This window comes from Peromyscus californicus, unplaced genomic scaffold (genome assembly GCF_007827085.1).
Source record: "Peromyscus californicus insignis strain IS unplaced genomic scaffold, ASM782708v3 Scaffold_15__1_contigs__length_86483966, whole genome shotgun sequence".
In the NCBI taxonomy this organism is placed as follows: Eukaryota; Metazoa; Chordata; class Mammalia; order Rodentia; family Cricetidae; genus Peromyscus; species Peromyscus californicus.
The window spans coordinates 30,383,289-30,403,097 of NW_026294447.1; the positions used below are offsets into that span (position 1 = coordinate 30,383,289).

At 36.1% G+C, this 19,809-nt stretch overlaps 1 protein-coding gene across 7 annotated transcripts in view; it reads left to right on the forward strand.

Moving 5' to 3' along the window:
• Nucleotides 1-19,809, forward strand: part of Lrfn5 (leucine rich repeat and fibronectin type III domain containing 5) — a 292,776-nt gene that overhangs the window by 166,547 nt on the left and 106,420 nt on the right. Inside the window, exon 2 of one of the 7 annotated variants that reach the window (XM_052738591.1) lies at nucleotides 14,612-14,698. The exons of the other annotated variants lie outside the window; for them this stretch is intronic. The gene's annotated coding sequence lies outside the window, so the exon portion shown is untranslated. The remainder of the gene's footprint in view (nucleotides 1-14,611; nucleotides 14,699-19,809) is intronic. 7 annotated transcript variants of the gene reach the window in all.

Sequence of the window (19,809 nt, forward strand, 5' to 3'; positions counted from 1 at the left end):
ATGTGTGTATACATGTGTATATAATTGTGTATTTACCTGTGTGTGTGTGTGTGTGTGTGTGTGTGTGTACCTCTGTGTGTGTGTACCATGTGCATGTGTGGTGGTTTGAATGAGAATGGCCTCCATAGGCTCATAGATTTAATAGCTTAGTTACCAGGTATTAGGACTTTTTGAGAAAGATGACAAGGCCTGGGCTTGTGGGAGGAAGAGTGTCACTTTGAACAGTGGTTCTCAATGGGTGGGTCATGACACCCTTTGGAGTTGCATATCAGATGTTTACATCACAATTCATAAAATAGAAAAATTACAATTATGAAGTAGCAACAAAATAATTTTATGGTTTGGGGTCATCACAATATGAGAAACTGCATTTAAGGGTCACAACATTAGGAGGGTTGAGAACCACTAGATCTGAAGTTGTACTAGGCCCTGTGTCTCTCTCTATCTGCCTGCTGCCTTCAGATCAGGATGTAAAGCTCTCAGTTACTGCTACAGAACTGTCCATGTCTGTTTACCACCAAGATGATCATGGAGTAGCCCCCTTAAACTCTAGCCATCACCCAATTTTCTTCCATAAGTTGCCTTGGTAATGCTATCTCCTCGCACCAACGGAGCACTAAGACAGTGAACATATATATTTGTGTGTGCACGTGAATGTGCAGATGTGTGTGCCTGTAGAGACCATGGCACATTGGGTGTCCTCCTTCATTCCTCTAATTTATTTTATTCAGGCAGACAGGGAACTCACTGAATATGGAACTCCTTTCTTTATAGCTAGACTGTTGGCTATTTATCCCACAATATCTGCCTGTCTTCATGCCTATCACAGAATAGGGTCACATATGTATAATCTATACATCTCTTTTTACATGTGTATTGAGGTATGAACTCAAGTCCTCATGATTGTGCACCAAACATTTTACCCTCCGAGCCATTTCCAAGCCACCTTAACTACTTTTTTTAAAATCAATTAATTTTAATAAAAGTTTTTTCATTTTGCATACCAATCCCAGTTCCCCTTTATTCCCCTTCTCTGCTTCCCCCATTTCTCCCCATCCTACTCCCCAGCCACTGGAGGGAGGGATGGAGAGAGAGAACAGTGAAAGAGAAAACTTGGTAGAGGGAACCATTGGGAAATGCTAGGGAAATCCCCAGGAATCCACAAGGATGATACCAGCTAAGATTCCTAGCAATAATGGAAAGGGTGTCTGAACTTACCTGTAATCACATTAGTGACTACCCCAATTGTCATCATAGAACCTACATCTAGTAACTGATGGAAGCAGATACAGTAATCTACAACTAAGCACTGGGCTGAGTTCCTAGACTTCAGTTGAAGAGAGCAAGAGGGATCACAGGAGCAAGTGAGGTCAAGATCATGATGGGGGAAATCACAGTGACAGCTGGCCTGAGTTGTTTGGAGCTCATGGCCTGTCAGCTGGGGAACATGCATGGGCCTGAACTAAGCCCACTAAATGTGGGTGACAGTTATGTGGCTAAATATGTTTGGGGAGCCTCTGGAAGTGAGACCAAGAATCATCCAGAGTACATGAAATGACTTTTTGGAACACATTCCCTAGGGTGGGATACCTTGCTCAGCTTTGACACAGGGGGTAGGGGCTTGGTCCAGCCTCAACTTAGTATGCCAGACTTTGTTGACTCCCCAATGGGGGGCCTTATCCTTTAACTACTTTTTAATGCACAGCATGGTGTTGTTTTCAGCTCATGAATATCTTTGTAAATATATATATATATATATATATATATAATGTCTTATATATAATCCACTTCCTATCCATATATATATATGATATATATATATAATTGTATCACTGATCTTGCAGATAGGCATAATTATGTAATTATATAAGCCAGCCAGAAAAAACTCCAAGATCTATATCCCTAAAGAACGTAGACAGGCTCACTGTGTGCCACTAACAGATTATGAACTTTAAACAATACATTAAGTCAATAGCTAGATCATTGTGGTTGTACTTTGATGTAAGAAATTCTTTTCCATTCATCCCAGAGATGAGTACCTGATCCTGGAGATCTAGAAGATAAGCCCAGGGAGCTAAAACATAGCCCACTGTGTTAATGCTTCTGGCTTATGCAGGTGCCCTCCTGCCATTCCAGGTAACAGGGAAATTCAGAATTGTACTATTTTCCTTGTCTTCAGCATGCAGAGAACATATACACAAGAGCCTCCAGTCTGGCCAAAGTTTACTGCTTTTCCACAGAAAAGGTGATGTATTATCTGGACTCCTTGCACATGATGGGAAAGTACATCTTCTATTTGTAATGTGTAGTGCTGAAGTAGCCCACTGATCTCTGTAACAAAGCAACACACGGCCGGGCGGTGGTGGCGCACGCCTTTAATCCCAGCACTCGGGAGGCACAGCCAGGCGGATCTCTGTGAGTTCAAGGCCAGCCTGGGCTACCAAGTGAGTTCCAGGAAAGGCGCAAAGCTACACAGAGAAACCCTGTCTCGAAAAACAAAAAACAAACAAACAAACAAACAAAAAACAACAACAAAAAAAACAAAGCAACACACTTAATATAACAATTTCTCCATCCACCTATTTTTTGATTTCTGGTTGAATAAAATTTCATTTTGTATATGGACCATATTTTACTCATCTATTCTTGTTTTGATTGACATAGCTAATTCTGTTTTTTTTTTTCTATTGAGAATAAAGGCACAACAAACATGAGTGTACAAATATCCCTGTAGTAGCATATGCACTTCTTTGGATGGACCTCTGGGGTAGCTTGTACAGACTACAGTTCTGCTTTTAATATTTTTTGAAACATGTACACTGATTTCTCTGGTTCCTGTAGTAGTTTATACTCACACCAACAGTGAATAAGTGTTTCTCTCCAAATACTAGCAGATTTTTAAAAGACAAAAAGTGTACCTAGTATGTCTGCTGAAAAAAATTATATTATCAAATAGATCAAAAGGAGAGTCAGTCCTAGTTTGGCTGTATATCTCTTCGTATACACAGGACACTAGACAGAAGGGAGACTTCAGGAACAAAGACTCATAAGAGACAGGGAGAGGGAGAATGCAGAAAGTATAGCTGGCATATACTCAAAGTACAAGATCTGTTTGCAAAGATTGTCTTTATGAAACCCATAATTACATACAATGAATATATGTGAAAAATAACATGTCTGCTAAAGAAACAACATAAAAGATAATGAAATAGGAAAGATTTTGTAAGACAAATCAGTGACATTAACAGCAAAGAATCATTGACTGTTTTACACAGAAATAAGAAATGAAAGGAAATTGACATATTTGATATTCTAGCTGATAGACAAATAAAAATTGGTTAGATTCATGATGAAGTTAAAATCATTTGAAAGTTTCAACAAAACAGGCTTATAGATTTGTATCAAGTCAGAGATGCTTTAAATAAAAAAATAAAAGTCACTCCATCTTTGTAGCACATAGCCATGTTTGGGAGATAGCAAAAATAGCATTCATTAAGTGATTTGAGAACTGAAGTATGCATATTTAATCATAGATAATTTTTAAGCAGCATTAATATTGGTCTAGAATCATTTACTGATTTTAGGAATGTGGGAATCCAAAGATTAAATCCACTTCATGTTCCAGTAGCTAGTAAGAGTAAATAAATTAGAACTATATTGTGTCTCAAGAAGCTCCAAGCAAACTACATGTCTCACTGTATTAACCAGCATATACCATTGAGAGACTGTGAAGACAGTCTGTATACTTTTTGTCTCAGTGCATGAGTGCAGGGACTGGGGTGATGGAATGAAGGCAGACCAAAAGTAATACAATTATGCTATGAATCTTATCATGGGGTTGAAATAAGCATGAATCCAAATATTTGAAAAGTATTTTACATCCTATAAAGATGAACTGTGGGAAGTTAGAAGAAATGACTATAAATTGCAATTTCCAGGGGTACCAAATCATCCCTAAAACCAATGTGTAGGGATTACACTTCAAGAGATGTGTTGTATCACAAAGCCATGGTTCTTGGTGACTACATATTCTAGATTATGATAAAATGTGGCCCATGAAACTATTTTATGCTTTCAATTCATGTTTTAATATAAAACTTAACTGTCAGAGTGATTGACTTTTCACTGTGCATGTCTCTAGGACTCCTGGAAGTCTAGTTTTGTGCTTATTGATCGATAATATGCTACTTAGACTTTATATACTCCTGGTTGCATACAAAGCCTGATTATTGTATGTATTTACATATAAGACAATAAGATAAAGCCTGGATATTAAATTCTTTCCTTTTATGACTAAAGATATGGAGAATATGAAGATAATTGTAGAGGAAAAGTGAGAGAATTAAAAAGGAAGACGGCAAAGGGAGGTGGAGAGGAAGAAAGAGAGGTGGGAAGGAGAAAGGAATTAGTGACACTAATGGTGTTCTTGCCATTCAAGAACAATGGCACTAATTCTTCTGCCAGGCATGATCACCAACACTAAGCCGATTTTAAAATAGAAATCAGAAGTCATGTTCTCTTTTCTTTCTCTCTCTCTCTCTCTCTCTCTCTCTCTCTCTCTCTCTCTCTCTCTCTGAATTAGGCCTTGGAGTATAGTAATATATTTTGCTGCTAGGATCAGCTGAACTTGAGGTGATTCAAGTCTCTTAGCACAACTGTAACTGATTATTGAGTCACTGGAAATTCATCCCAGCTTCTTTCCAGAATGAACCACAGTGTATCTGATTATTATATTTTGTCTTAATGAATAGACTTCTGTCCCAGTTAGGTTTAATTGTCAACTTGAAATAGCATCGAGTCATCTGAGGAGGGAACTCTAGTTGCAAGTCTGATTGCCCATATCACACTGGCTTATTGGCTTGTCTCCTGTTAGAATTCCTGCCTTGGCTTTACTCAGTGATGGACTTTGACCTGGAAGTAGAAGACAAATAAATCTTTTCATCCCCTAAGTTACTGTGGTCAGTTGTTTGTCACAGAAACAGGAAAGAAACTTAGAATAGCATCTAAGACCCTGTATTTGATCATCTGTTCATTGAAAACTAAAATACTAAATTCATCTAGCATTGTAACTAGCACTATACTTTAGAATAGTGGTTTTCAACCTGTAGGTCATGACTCTTTTGGGGTCAAATAACCCTTTTATAGGAGTTGCCTAATACTATCAGAAAAAAAAAAATGATATCTAAATTATGATTCATAACAGTAGCAAAAGTACAGTTATGAAGTAGCAATGAAAATAATTTTATGGGTTGGTGGTCACCACAGCATGAGGAACTGTATTAAAGGGTTGCAGTATTAGGAAGGTTATGAACCACTGCTTTAGCAGTATATATATATATGAACAGAAGAAATTTTGTTTTCTCCAACTCTCTGGTAACTATGTAAATGAGATTCTAAACTTTTGGCAGACTGTTTGGTTTTATTTTATTTTAAGTCTATGGGTGCTTTTCTTGCATTCAGTGCTGTCCATAGAGGTTAGCAAAGGGGACTAGATTCCCTGGAAATGGAGTTACAGATGTTTGTGAGATACAGTGTGTGCAGGGACTCAAATATGGGTTCATTGGAAAAGAAGCCAGTGCTCTTAACTTCTGAGCCATCTCGCCAGCCCTCGCCTCCATGTCTCATTTTAAAATTTGTTTTCCTCATTATTCTGTGTTTGAATTTCTTTGTATATTCTGGATATTAACTCTTCATCAGATATACATTCACGAAAGATTGTCTTTCATTCTCTGGATTATGGCTGATTTTTTTTCTCTTCATGTAAATAGCCTTTTATCTACAGGAGTTCCCACTTGTCAATTTTTGTCCTTAGCTATGGATAATAGAGACCTATTCAGAAAATTATTTCCTGAGCTTGTATCTTTTAGGGTATTGCTTTTTGTCTCCTAAAATTTTCTGTGTTTTAGGTTTAATAATGAGGTCTTTGATTCATCTGAAGTTGATTTTTGTTCAGGGTGATAAATATGGGTCTACTTTCATTTTTCTATCCTTGTACATATGATTTCCTAATACCCTTTTTTGAATTTTTTCATGTCTTCTAGTGTGTATTTTTGGTATCTTTGTCAAATATCAGATGGCTCTAATTAGATTCAGTCATATTTTGGTGTCCTATTGATCTACATGTCTGTTTTTGTACCAGCACCATGTTGTTTTTATTAATATGGTTCTAATATAGTTTGAAATCTGGTATCCCAATCCTTGCACAGTGATTTTGGGGCTCAGTATTACTTTGACTATCCAGTGTCTTCTACAGTAATTTTTTAGGTATTTTTTCTTTATGTGAAGAATTGTGTGGTGATTCATATAGGGATTGCACTGAATCTGTAAATTGCTTTTAGTAGGATTATCATGGTTACATTATTAATTCTACCAATTCACAAGAATGGAGGTCTTTTCATTTTAGTGTTTTCCTCAATCTCTTTCTTCATAGATGTAAGCTTTCATTTATAGCTGTCTGTGCTCTCCTTGGTTAGGTTTTTTTCCTTGATAGTCTATGAGGCTAATATGTATGGAGTGCTTTTATGATCTTATCTCAGGATCTGCATTATGACTTTATAGAAAGGCCACTGATAGTGATTTTTGTATCTTCCCACTTTGTTGTCAGTGATGATCATTTTTAGATATTATCTGATAGAATTTGAGTTATCAAAATGAATAATACTAACTCATCTATACATAGAAATATTTTGACATCTTTTCACATTTACATCCCTTTAGTATCATTCTCTTAATGTTCTAGCTAGTGCATCAAACACTAACTAAATTGAAAAAGAATGAGGAAAATAGACATCCCCATTCCTAATTTCATGGAATTTATGTCCCATTTAAGATGATATTGGCTATGATTTTGCCATACATAGATTTCAGTATGCTGAAGTATGTGTATTCCCTCTAGTCTCCTTATCTGCAGAACTTTCATTATGTGGGATTTTGCCAATGCTTTTTCTAGTTATATTGGATTTTTAGATATGTTATATTACTTTTGTCTTTAAGTTCATGTATATGATTTATTTCATTTATTGACTTATATATGTTGAATAATTCCTGCATCTCTGAGATAAAGCCACCTTGATTGTGGAGGGTGATCTTTTCTATATATAACTGTACTCAAGTTACAAGTATTTTATTAAGAGATTTTATGACTATGTTCATTAAGGATATTGGCCTGTAACTATCTTTTTTATTGTTATATTTATTCCTGGTTTTGGTATGAGAATAATACTGGATTCAAAAAAGGAGTTTGGAATGGTTTCATTTTTTTAAGGAAAATATTTTATATTGGTTGTAGTCCCATCTGGATATGGGCTTGGATATATTTTAGTTAGAAAGCTTTATATTACTCTTTTCATCCTTACATTTTATGGGTCTGTGTAAATTGTTGGTATCTTCTTAGATTAGTTTTGTGTTTCAGATGAATCTAGAAATTCATCCATTTTTGTTTAGGTATTCTATTTAATGGAATATATATTTAAGTATCCCTTTAAAATGTTGTGGAGTTTATGCTGTCTGTTGTAATTGTAAAGTTTCCCTTTTCATGTCTCCTTCTGTTTCTGTTAGTGTCTTCTCTCATTTCTTTTTTCTCTTTTTTGCTAAGCTAAAAGTTTGTCTTTATTATATCTTCAAAGAACCAGCCCATTGATTGGTTGACTCTTTATATTATTTTTTTCTCTATTTCATTCATTTCTGTCCTTGTTTTTATAATTTCTGGCCATTTTCTGAATTTGAGATGAGTTTATTCTTATTTTTCCGATCCTTCAGTTGCATCAAATTCTTTCTTTTTGCTTTTTTATATTTTTGTAAAAGTAGGCACTTAGAGCTATGAATTTGCCTCTTAGGATTGCTTTTAATATGTCCCAGAGGTTTTTATTAGATTGTGTTTTTATTTTCATAATGATTCCAGTATGCTTTTTTGTTTCTTTCTGGATGTCTTTGACTCATTCATCACTCACTAATGTATTGTTTCCTCTCCATGAGTACGTGTAATTGCTGGGGTTTTGGTTACTATTGAATTTAAGCTTTATTGCCTTGTGGTCAGATAGGAAATACAGAGCTATTTCAATTAAGATTTGTTTTGTGTTCCAGTATGTGTTTCATTTTAAAGATGCTTCCATGGGCTACTGAGTAGAATTTTATTCATTTATGTTTGGGTGGAACAGTCACAGACATCTGTTAAGTTTATTTTAATGTAAGTGGCTCTTTAATTCTGATGCTTCTGTTTATTTTTTTTTCAATTGACCTGCCTATTGAGGAAACTGAGGTATTGAAAGCACCTATTGCTTTGAGCTGCAGTTAATATGTATCTTTAAATCCAGTCATGTGCTTTTTGTTGTTGGTTTTTGTTGTTGTTTTTGTTTTATGAGACAGGATTTCTCTGTGTAATTTTGTTGCCTGTCCTGGATCTCCTTCTGTCGACCAGGCTGGCCTCAAACTCACAGAGATCTGCCTGCCTCTGCCTCCTGAGTGCTGGGATTAAAGGCGTGTGCCACCACCGCCCTGCATCAGTCATGTGCTTTTTATGAAACTGTGTGCTCCAGAGTTTGGTGCATATGTTTATATTGTTGATGCAGACAGGTAAGTTTCTGCACTAAAACATGATGAGCTGAAGCACAAGCTGTATAAGCCCAGTGCATTCTGGGAGTATAGGGATATCTCACATGAGTGAAGTATACTTCTTCATACGTTGTGGAGGTAGGGCATTCTTATTCTCAGGCATTGCTAGATAAAAATATCTGTCTAAAAGCACACAGGCACACAGGAACTTCAGTCGCATAGTTAAAGGAGAATGTATATATATATATATACATATATATATATATATGTATATATATATATGTGTATATATATATATCCACCATTTAAAAAGTCTCTATTCTTTTTCATTTGATACAAAATATTTTATTTTTAAATATTTTTTTTTTATACAGAGTCTCACTATGTAGGTCATCCTGAGATGACCTGGAACTCACAGAGATCTCTGCATACCTCTCTGCTTCTCAAGTCCTTGAAATAAAAATGTGCACTACCATGCCAGGCCAAAACATTTTTTTAGTGATTTATGCATTCATAAAGACAAATAAGAGATAGCATCAAAATACATTATTACTCACCTCTTCCTCAATAGGTTACAATTCGTAAATAATCTGAAAGGTGCCACGTTTAAGTTACAGTTTCAAGATGATTTCTTTGGTGCCAGGATTCCCGGAGATGGATAGGCTTCAACACCTGGATAAACTATATTTCAGGTTCTCAGAGACTGCTGTTGCAGACAGAGTTGACATGCTATTTCATTCTGGGAACTTTAAATTTTGAGGTTAAATGTGCTTTGCAAAACAGCCTAATGTAAATAAAACCAACAACTTAATTTGGAGCAAAGTAAACTTTTATACAATAAACAAACAAATAAACAAATTAGTACCAGAGAAGGAAACAGAATCAGTGAAAAACCATTTATGTTCTTTTTAAGTTTAACAACAAGATCTATTAACAATGTGCCTGAACTTAAATGGCCAAGGAGACAAACATCTCAGACAAGACAGTGTAGTTCACTCCTTAGTAAAAATCTTCTTGGATTTCCAGTGAGAATCATGTAATTATCAGCACACGGTTTACAAACTTAAGACAGTGACAGATTTACTTGTCCTTTTAATGAGGGAATCAGCAAGATGATGAATGGATCCCAGTCTCTCTGCTTTGCTCATCAAAAAACGACACTCTCCATTTCTGTTTCCTGTGTCTCACCAATAAAAAAAATTAGATAACTCCGCATTTTCCATATTGTTCTGTATAAGAGAATTTCAGAATTGATATTGTCTTACTTCTTACAACAAAGTGTTTATTGTATAAAGGTAGTCAACAAAGTTTGTTAAATAATGTGAATGTAATGAAAGCATACTTTAGATAATTGCATTCAGAACCTTTCTCCATTTTGTACAGATCACCTAAACACTGAGAGAATAATGGGAAGTTTCATAAGGCAATGGACATAACATAGGAAGTAGAAGGGAGTTAAAAATAAATCCTTACAGTGGAAAGAATCAGGTATCCAGTACCTGTGGATTGAGAACTGGAGCTCAAACTTAATATTCAAAGCAAGAGAATAGATAAGAAATCCACTTGCTATCCCTAAAAGTGGCTGAATTTCTTGTACTAATATATAGATAGTTATTGAAAGTGAGCCAGGAGGTGGTGGCACACTCTTTTAATTCCATCACTGTAGAGGCAGAGGCAGGTGGATCTCTATGAGTTTCAGGCCAGTCTGGTCTACAGAGTGAGTTCCAGGATAGACTCCAAAGCTACATAGAGAAAGTCTGTCTCGAAAAACCAAAACCAAGCAAACAAAAAGCTTGCATAGGTAGAAGCTACAGTTACTACATAGCATACTTAAATATGTCTTCAAAACACCTTTCAAAACATTATGTTAACAATTTCCTCCCTCTGAAATAAAAGGGAACTTACAGAACCAATACTGCAAGCATACTTTCTAATCATTTCTTACTGTGATTCCCTTCATCTGGTCCAGAAAAGGCTATTTTTCATGTTAAAGTCTTTCCACTGAAAATCAATTAAGCATTAATTGAGCATTAGTTTTAAATTAAATGGTGGAAAGATCAACACATGCTTTTCTCTCAAAGAAACTTTTGATGTAATTGGGGAGACAAGAAGTGCACATAGGGAAGCCTATACAAAGGTATTTATAGAACGTACTTAACTGCAAAACTCAGCTCTGTAAACTAAATGCACTTAAGGAAGTTGTCAGCAGGGAAATAGATCAATGGATTCTCAAGCACAACAGGAAAGGCAGTCTTGCTCTAAACCAAGTACTGTGAATCTTTCTTGACTGCTTACCAAAGTCAAACCCCTCACTGGCCTAGAAGCTGAATTTGTCCTGTCTCAGGATGATGCCATTAGCACACAAAAATCAATAATGCTCAAGTAGTTCAAGGCAGAAAAGTCTGACTAGACTTTCTGACTCTACATTTCAAAGTGCTATGTTTTGAATGTTTGTTTTCATAATTTATTGACTATGGAAAGTTAACTTTTACATTTGAAATTTGGACTAGGAATGAGCTTTTAAGAGAGAAGAAAAAGTATTGCCTGTGGAAAGTGTATAACCCAAATGTAAATTTTGGATTATGAGTCTTTTCTTTCTTACTAAAGATCAGTACTATAATCATCTATGCTATATGAATGCTTCCGTATAATCAAGCAGGAAGGGTACATGACAATTTCCATGATCAGGTTATTAGATTCTGGCCCAGCTTCAGCCATAAACATTGCCACACACTAGATACTTAAGAGAGAAAAAACAGTTTGCTTCATAAGAGCATAATAAGACCCAAGGCAAACAAAGGGTCTGGGTTTAATCTCCTGCACCTCCATACTTTGTCCAGGACTCCTACATCAGAAGTTTGACTATTTGGTTCCACTCACTCCTGAATGGACAGAACCAAGGGCAGTTGACATCTGGCCTCAAACTCTGGATGAATGATCTTGAACTTTTAACCTTGGTATCCTCTGTCTCCTGAATGCTGGCATTTCAGGTGTGTACTACCACACCCAGGTAATACAGTGTTAGGAATCAACCCAAAGACTTCATGAGTGCTAGATATACACTCTACTAACAGAGCTACATCCTAACTCAACTTAGACAAACTTCAAAGGAAGTAAAGCTGTGTTTCAGTCTTCTAGACTCACAGAACCAGATTAGTACTACTGAGACATACAGCCTCATGATCTGAACAACTACTGAATCCTCAGTCTCTCCAGTGTGACATAGCTTGTTGGACCACATCCTACAAACCAACTCCCAACTTTCTCTCTCTCTCTCTCTCTCTCTCTCTCTCTCTCTCTCTCTCTCTCTCTCTATATATATATATATATATATATATATATATATATATATATATAAAATATGTATGTGTATATGTTCTATATATATTGTGTGTGTGTGTGTGTGTATATGTGTACAAATACGTAGTTCCATTCTTTCAGTTTAAAGATATCTATGGGTGCCCACAAAAAGAATCTTTTCAGCAGCCACAGAGTTCAAGTTGTCTAGAATCAAATCCAAGAAACCAAGCACTAATAAGATTGATCTACAATGAAAATTCAAATCTCAGTTTGAAGAATGTCTGTAATTCAAGAAAAGGAACTGGATGGAAAATCATGGGATTCTGTAACTTGGGAGGGAGGTATGTGGAGGGCTGTAATGAGCCTGTGGATTCTCACATTCTCAATAGTTTATCTCACTCAAGGAAGAGTCTTCCAACATTTAGCAGAGGAAGGGTTCAATACTAAATTAGACAGGATGACTTGTTCTGCAGAGAGTTAGCATCTTTCTCTAGCCATCTGTCAATGCAAAATGGGCCTATGAACAAAGGGCCAATGGTAGCAGGAGAGGTTATTCATAAACTCAACAACATGAACTGCCATTCACCAAAGCTAACTAGGATATAGCTACTTCTTATTGACAAACCCTCCAATAGTAGAGACCAAAACTGAACTCTAAATATGACATCACACCTCTGGGTAAATGACCAGTGACTTTGTGGCAAGTACACTACATTAAACTTCTTTGATGGAAAGGGTTACACTTTGTCATTTTTAGAACAGATACTTAGTTTGGTTGTGGAGCTGCCTTTCTTGCACATAATGCTGATGCCACCTGTGGAATTTCTTATCCACCCTCATGGTACTCCACACAGCACTGATTCTGACCAATTAACTCACATAACACTCTGTGAAGTGATGCAGTGGACCCAAGCTTATGGAAAACCCTGGTCTTACCATGGTCCCCAAAATCCCAAAGCATCTGGCCTGAGAAAACAATGGTAGAGTTTTCTTTTTCTTTTATTAATTAAATTTTCTCATTTGTTTCACATAAAGCTTCCCCTCCCTCTCTCCTCTTATTGTGTCCCTCCCACCTCCCTTCTGACATCTCCCCCCAATCCACCCCTCCTCCACCTCTGTTCAGAAAGGGGCAGATTTTTCTCTGGGGTCAATAAATCACGGTATATCAAGTTGAGGTAGGACTAAGCTCCTCTCCTTGTATTAAGATTGAGCAAGGCAACCCAGCATTAGAAACATGTTCCTGCCGGGCGGTGGTGGCGCACGCCTTTAATCCCAGCACTCGGGAGGCAGAGCCAGGCGGATCTCTGTGAGTTCGAGGCCAGCCTGGGCTACCAAGTGAGTTCCAGGAAAGGCGCAAAGCTACACAGAGAAACCCTGTCTCGAAAAACCAAAAAAAAAAAAAAAAGAAACATGTTCCTAAAAGCCAGCCAAGGTGTTAGGGACAGGCTGCACTGATAGTGGGACAGTCTTTTATTTTTATTTTTATTTTTATTTTATAATTAACTTGATTTCACATATCAGCCATGGATTCCCCCGTCCTTCCACCCCCCAGCCCTCCCCTCCAGTCCACACCCCATTCCCACCTCTTTCAAGACAAGGTCTCCCCGGGGAGTCAGCCCAGCCTGGTAGTCTCAGCCAAGACAGGTCCAGTCCCCCTATCAGTTATGTGGCTTTAGTATGTAGGGTTGGAGAAGCATTCTCCAGCAGATGGTACATGCTTTGAATCAGTATCCAATACACTGATGCTCCTGTCATCAGGATTCATGGGTCTAAAAATCAAGGGGTAAAAGTTGTGATGATTCTATTATCATTTCTAGTGAACTACTAGCAAATTTCGTGCTTCCTTATGCTGTGTTGGCCTAGAAGCTTTTTTGTTCTAGAGGGTGGGACACTCCGGCCAAGAGGAGGAAAAAACATTCTATTGGGCAGAACGTAAAGACTTCCCCATGGCCACTTTGGAATTCTGATGATCTAGGGAAACAAGCTTAGAAATAATTGCCAGTGTTAACAGGAGTGATTGATCCGTACTGCCTAGAGAAAACTGAATTGCTTCTTCAAAATGGAGTTAAGGAAGACGATGTTTGGAGTTGAGCAGATTCTTGTGGGCATGTCTTGCTACCATGTCCTGTCATTAAAATTAATAGGAAACTGAAACAACACGACGTAGGCAGGATGACAAAGGGCCAAAACACAATGTGCTTGGCTTTGAACATTGGCTTCTTAGTTGGTAGCTCTATTTATGGAGGCTTAGGAGGTTCAACAGTGCTGAAATAAGTACACCACTGGGGATACGATTAAGATTATATAGCCTGATCCTATTTCCAGTTTTTTTTTTTTTTCTCTGATTCTTGTTTGTGTTTGAGGGTGTGAGCTCTCAGATTTCTGCTTCTGCCAGCATGCCTCCTTGCCTTGATGGGCACTATCTCTCTGAAACAGTTGGCCCAAATATACTCTTAATTCTGTTAGTTGCTTCTGGGCATGGTGTTTTATCACAGAAAGAGAAAAGCAACTAATACATGTGGGAGAATTAAATAGATGGAGCCCTAATCCTGAAACCGTGGTCCTCAGCATGGCCCTTTTTGAAGATGATGAAAATCTTTAGCTGGTCCGTGTCCTTGGGGGTCTTGGTCATTGGTGACATTGGCTCTAACAGGAAAATGTGGGAAATGGGACTGTTGCTCTTTATTCTTTCAACCTGACGTCGTGTCGGTGGCCTTCTAAGCCACAGACTCCTACGGTAATGCTTTGTGCTATTGTATAGGCCCACACCAATAGAGCCAGAAGATCATGGACCGAATCCTCCACGTTTGCAAGCCAAGGTTTGCTCTGCATAAGAAGATCACCTCAGGTAACCTTCACTATAGCAGGAAACTAGATGGCACCATGAAACTCTCTACTTATGTCCTATTTTTTGTGTGAGCTGTGTCTTTCAGTATTTTGTATGATTCTGTTTTCTTTACTTTATTGACAGTTATAGTTTTGCCATTAGTGAAATCTATTTTTAGATGCTTATATCAGTCATGGGCAACACAGTAAAAAAATAATTCTCATTCTCCTGTCTTGTTTCTTGTGTCATTTCTCTTATATAAGCACAAGCTGGTAAAGCACATTTTTCCATAGTAATTTTGAATTAAATTATATTTCAGAAAAACTAAAAATGAAGAACCATGAGAGACTTTTAGTATTACTTTCTCAATAGTGCTCATTCCCTATGGAGGCCCGTGCTTCTGATTTTTATCTTTTCTTTTCCTATAAATTCTTATGTTTCAGATTTTTCAAGGCAAGTCAGCTGGCAACCAAATAACTCAACTTTTTAATCTGATAACCAAAACTAAAACCTTAATTTTTCTTCACATTTAAAAGGTAATTTTCCACAGGGACAGGTGAGGTCTGGTTCCATATTTGACAAGAAGTATTTCTGTGTTGGTGGCTTTCTTATTTCTCCTCAGACTTTTATTTAACTCTCTCGTTAATGGCAGCAAATTTTAGAAATCAGATATAATTCTTGAATGTCCTCTTCTAAAATTGTATGTTTCTGCCATGCTTCTTTCAGAATGGTTTCTTCATCTTTGTTTTTCTGCATATTTAAATCGGTAGGCCTAGGTGTACTTTCTTCTTATCTGTTCCTTTTGGTGGTTTAGGAGATTCCCAGATAGGTGATTTTGTATCTTGTAGTAATTTAGGTAATATTTCTGTGAACATCATTTCAAATATTTGTAGCTTAATCCTTTCTCCATTTACCTCTCTCACATTTCCATTTTACATACCTTTTAGGTTACATGTTTTACCCACAGTTTTTAATTTTTTTTTCTGTGTTGCTGCTGTCAGTATTTATTTTGGTTGAGTTTCATTTTTGAAAGACATTTATTGGAATATCTCAGCTTTGCCTAGTCTCCTACTTAACCTATTACAGCCATTCTTCTTTTTTGTAAAGGTGCTTTAACCTTCTTGGGCCTTTAACCTTTATTCTTGCTGTTTGATTTTGTATCTCTCTGCTGATGTTGCCCAGCAGTTCTTTCATGGTTTCTGCTTTGTCTACTAGAGATTTTTAACATCTTAGTTAGAGTGGTTTTTTTTTTTATTTGAATCTAATTCCAATCCTCACTTTGCTTTCATCCATCTTGTAATTGTTGTTTTCTTCCTTTTCTGCATCTTTGAAATTCCTGCTTGACAACTGGTCATAATGCATTTGGTGAATGCGTATGCTGTGGGGACATCTACCAGACATTCAGCAACAGAGCACTCCATCTGGGGAAGGAGAATCTCTCTATAATCCTGTGAATATTCATCAGCATATACTGATCCCAAAACTCTGAGCTGTGAATTGCAAATACAGTCCTTAGTCCCCTGAGCCTGCAGGTAGGCTCCAAGAGTAGTTCATAGCTGTGCATCTTGCTTTTCTTGGGTCAATTTGTCTGAAAAAAATTTCAAGAAGTTAGAGTTTGGTTAAAATCTTGTTAGAAAGAATAGAATGAGCCTAATTCATTGTAAAATGATTATATTTCTCTTGTTATTCCTGGCAGCATGAGGGTGTATGTGTGTGTGTGTGTGTGTGTGTGTGTGTGTGTGTGTGTGTGTGTATTATAAAATTAACTATGAGGCAAAAAAAAAACAACACTTTTTTCTCTTAGTCAATGGGTTATCTCAAGTGATAACAGAACACTGGCTAAGAAACATTAGTGTTTTTCCATTACCTTCATCTTTTATCTTTCATGTGTGTGTGTGTGTGTGTGTGTGTGTGTGTGTGTGTGTGTGTGTGTGTTTCTGTTTCTCAGTAAAACAAGGTTAAAAAATTAAATTATAAAGATTCCCAATGAATAAGTCTCTTAGAACCTTGAATCCTTTAGTTGATCTGAACTGAGAATCCAACAATGAACTCCCCAGTTACAACTTACTTGACTCTAGTTAGATACACATGCTCTTTGAATTTTGTGCTCTATATTCTACTAAGTTAGGGTTCTCTGCATGCAGGTTTTTCTCGTTGCTACTTGACTCAGCCTCTGGATAACCTAAGAATTGATGTTGACTTTTGTGTTTTAGGTTTTTACTTGTTCAGATGAAGTAACAACTGAGAAGCTTTTCTATGCTAGATGGGGCTTCAAAGTTCAATATCATTTTGATTTTGGAATCAAATATTGTGTTGTCACTAAATCATCTTCAGTACATTCTTGCATGGTAGCATAAATTTTGTTTACCTTCTTTTTGAAAATCATTTATTGTTACAATTTCCTCTTCTCTGTTTCTTCTATTCTTTATATCATTAAGTCATATTACCTACTGGATAGTTCTTTGACTGTCTTGTGCTCTTGCTGATAACTGCTTCATTGCTGTTTGGTTGTATGTTTTTTATTTGATTCTCAACTTTATTCTTGGGTCTCTTTTTCACATCTTTTATTTTTAAATATATTATTTTATTTCTATTTTTTTGCATATCAATTTCAAACATGGTTAATGAATCTATATATGCAGGTAAAAAAAATTCCCAAGCCTTGGGTAGTGAAGAAAGTATTTTTCTACCTCTATGTTGCGTCTGGGGAAAGACTTTGTAAGGCTCAATTTATGTTTAAGAGAGTAATAACTGAAACTTTTATTTTATGATTCTTTGACCTTTCAATTGATATGTGCCAACATATTTGAAATATTCCTTAATCTCTGGGTACATCCATTAGTTATATTCTTCCATATTTTTTGGTCAATTGTGACATCTTGTATTATTCAATCAACAACTGATATGTGAAATATTTGGACTTTTATGAGTTTCCTTCAAATTAATGCTGTGGTTTTTGGTTAATTCCTTTGTTGATGTGAGGTAAGATATAAAGAGAAGAAATGTTTTTAGAATTAATCTTAACCAAACCGTAGCTTATATTGCTTCTGAGCTTTCTTGCAGCAATAAAAATTATGCATTGATCTCAAAAATCACTCCTTCACATCTAAACTAATGTGGCTCCATATTCTCAAATGAATGTTATCATTCAAACTGACTTCATTAATTCTTAAAACTTGATGCATGGGTATGTTTGCATCCTGTTATTTTAGTATGAAATGCTCTTGTGTTACCTCTTAGCATGTATACTTTTTCTTCCTCATATCAAATCTTAACTTTAATTCCATTAGAAAAGTCTTTCACAATCAATACCCTGATACACCACCCACTATAGTGAACATTTAGATAAAGCTCAATTTGTCTCTCTAGAGGTTCATTGTATACCCACCATAAAAAATGAGTATTTGCTGTGCTATTGACTAGATATATCATTTCAGTGTATTTACTGATGTTATACAAGTAAAAAAATCCTATGGAGTGGTAATTATATACATTAAATTGAGGGCCAGATTTCTGTGTTTATATCTTGGCTTAACTAATACATAGTCATATCAACTTGCACATATCTTGTAACTAAGTATTCTGTTGTCTACATTCATAACTATGGAAACCATAATATGTAGCTACTGGTGTTAGTAACAATTAAATTAGTAAATATACTTATGACACCAATATATAACATACTACCAGAGCTGTGTTAGTTTTAAAAAATGATGTTTGATTCATGCTGAGTCTGTATAGATCTAATCCAACTTTGAAGAGATGAATTTCTACCATCTTACAAATAGTTATGAAAACACCAATTAGCCTAACCTAATTTGTAATTGTTAAATTAGAATCAAAATAGTCAGAACACAATGATGCCCATGTAAAACACAGGGATTAATTAACAGTACTATAAAGCTTATTGGTGTCACATAGGAGTTTGTTTCTTGTCTACTTTGTGAGGATCAGGCTCAAATGAAACTTTCATTTTAGGTTGTCTTATTGGTACTTCCTGTAACAGAATGGATGTTAGGACATTAGTTCATAAGGGCAATTTGATTTTTCTGCCTCACAAAAGGAATCTTCACATTTATTTCTGATTTTTAAGAAGTAAATTATAGGCAATATAAAAATATAAATTGAAATGCATAAAACTTAAGATAGAATATCTTTTCCAAAATTATTGCTTCTATGATTTGGAAGCACATGTATCTAGTGAGCATATATTTACACGAGGCAGAAAATATCCAGCTAGATATCTTATAAAAAAAAGACAGTAGTAAAATGTATCAGCAAATGTGTCTGAAGAAAATAAACAGCAAATAGAAATATGACTGGAATATTCATTGAATGTTCTCTGATAGCCCAAGCATAATCTGCTTCTGCATTTCTTTCAGAAAAATTTCTAAAACCATAGTTGCAAAACATGTATTTGACATAATAAAACTTCACTGATTATACTTTAGTGAGACCACGTTATTCTCCATCTCAAAATTTAGAACTCTGTCCTTTGACAATATTTATTTGCTCATAATTATTTTCAGACACAGCAACACATTTTTATTATTTTTATGCTTCTAAGTTTAGGACTTAGTTCTATTTTTCGTCTTCATTTTCCCCTACTTTCTTTTAACAGAAAAAGGAAACATAAGTCCTGATCTTGCTTGCAGGCCATATACTCTTTCATCCAAAGTTTCAACTCTTGCCCTTCAGACTTGCCCTGGCTTCAAGGTTGTGCTTCATGTTGAGAATTGGCTCATGCCACAAGGGGACTATATCTGTTCACAGGAAGAAGGAATGAGTGCTGTTTTATCATGAACATAAAGTAAGTCAAAGGGAAATATGTAGGTCAACCTCCTCAGCCACAAACTTTTTGTCAGACGAGATGGCAGATTTTGTGTTCTGCTCTGAATTCTTCTGTTATTCTAGAGTATTAATCAATCCATTGAGCTGTGTTTCTTTAAATAAATTGTTATCACAGCTCATGAATTTTCAACGAATCTTGTTTTTATAGGTACCCGAGATGGAGTTAATGATGAAGGAATCAAGGTTATTTTCATTCTCCATAATTTGTGCCTCAAAGTAGCAGATCAGGTAGTGGGTAAGGAATGCTACATTCTGAGTACTGGATGCATATTTCTTTTGTC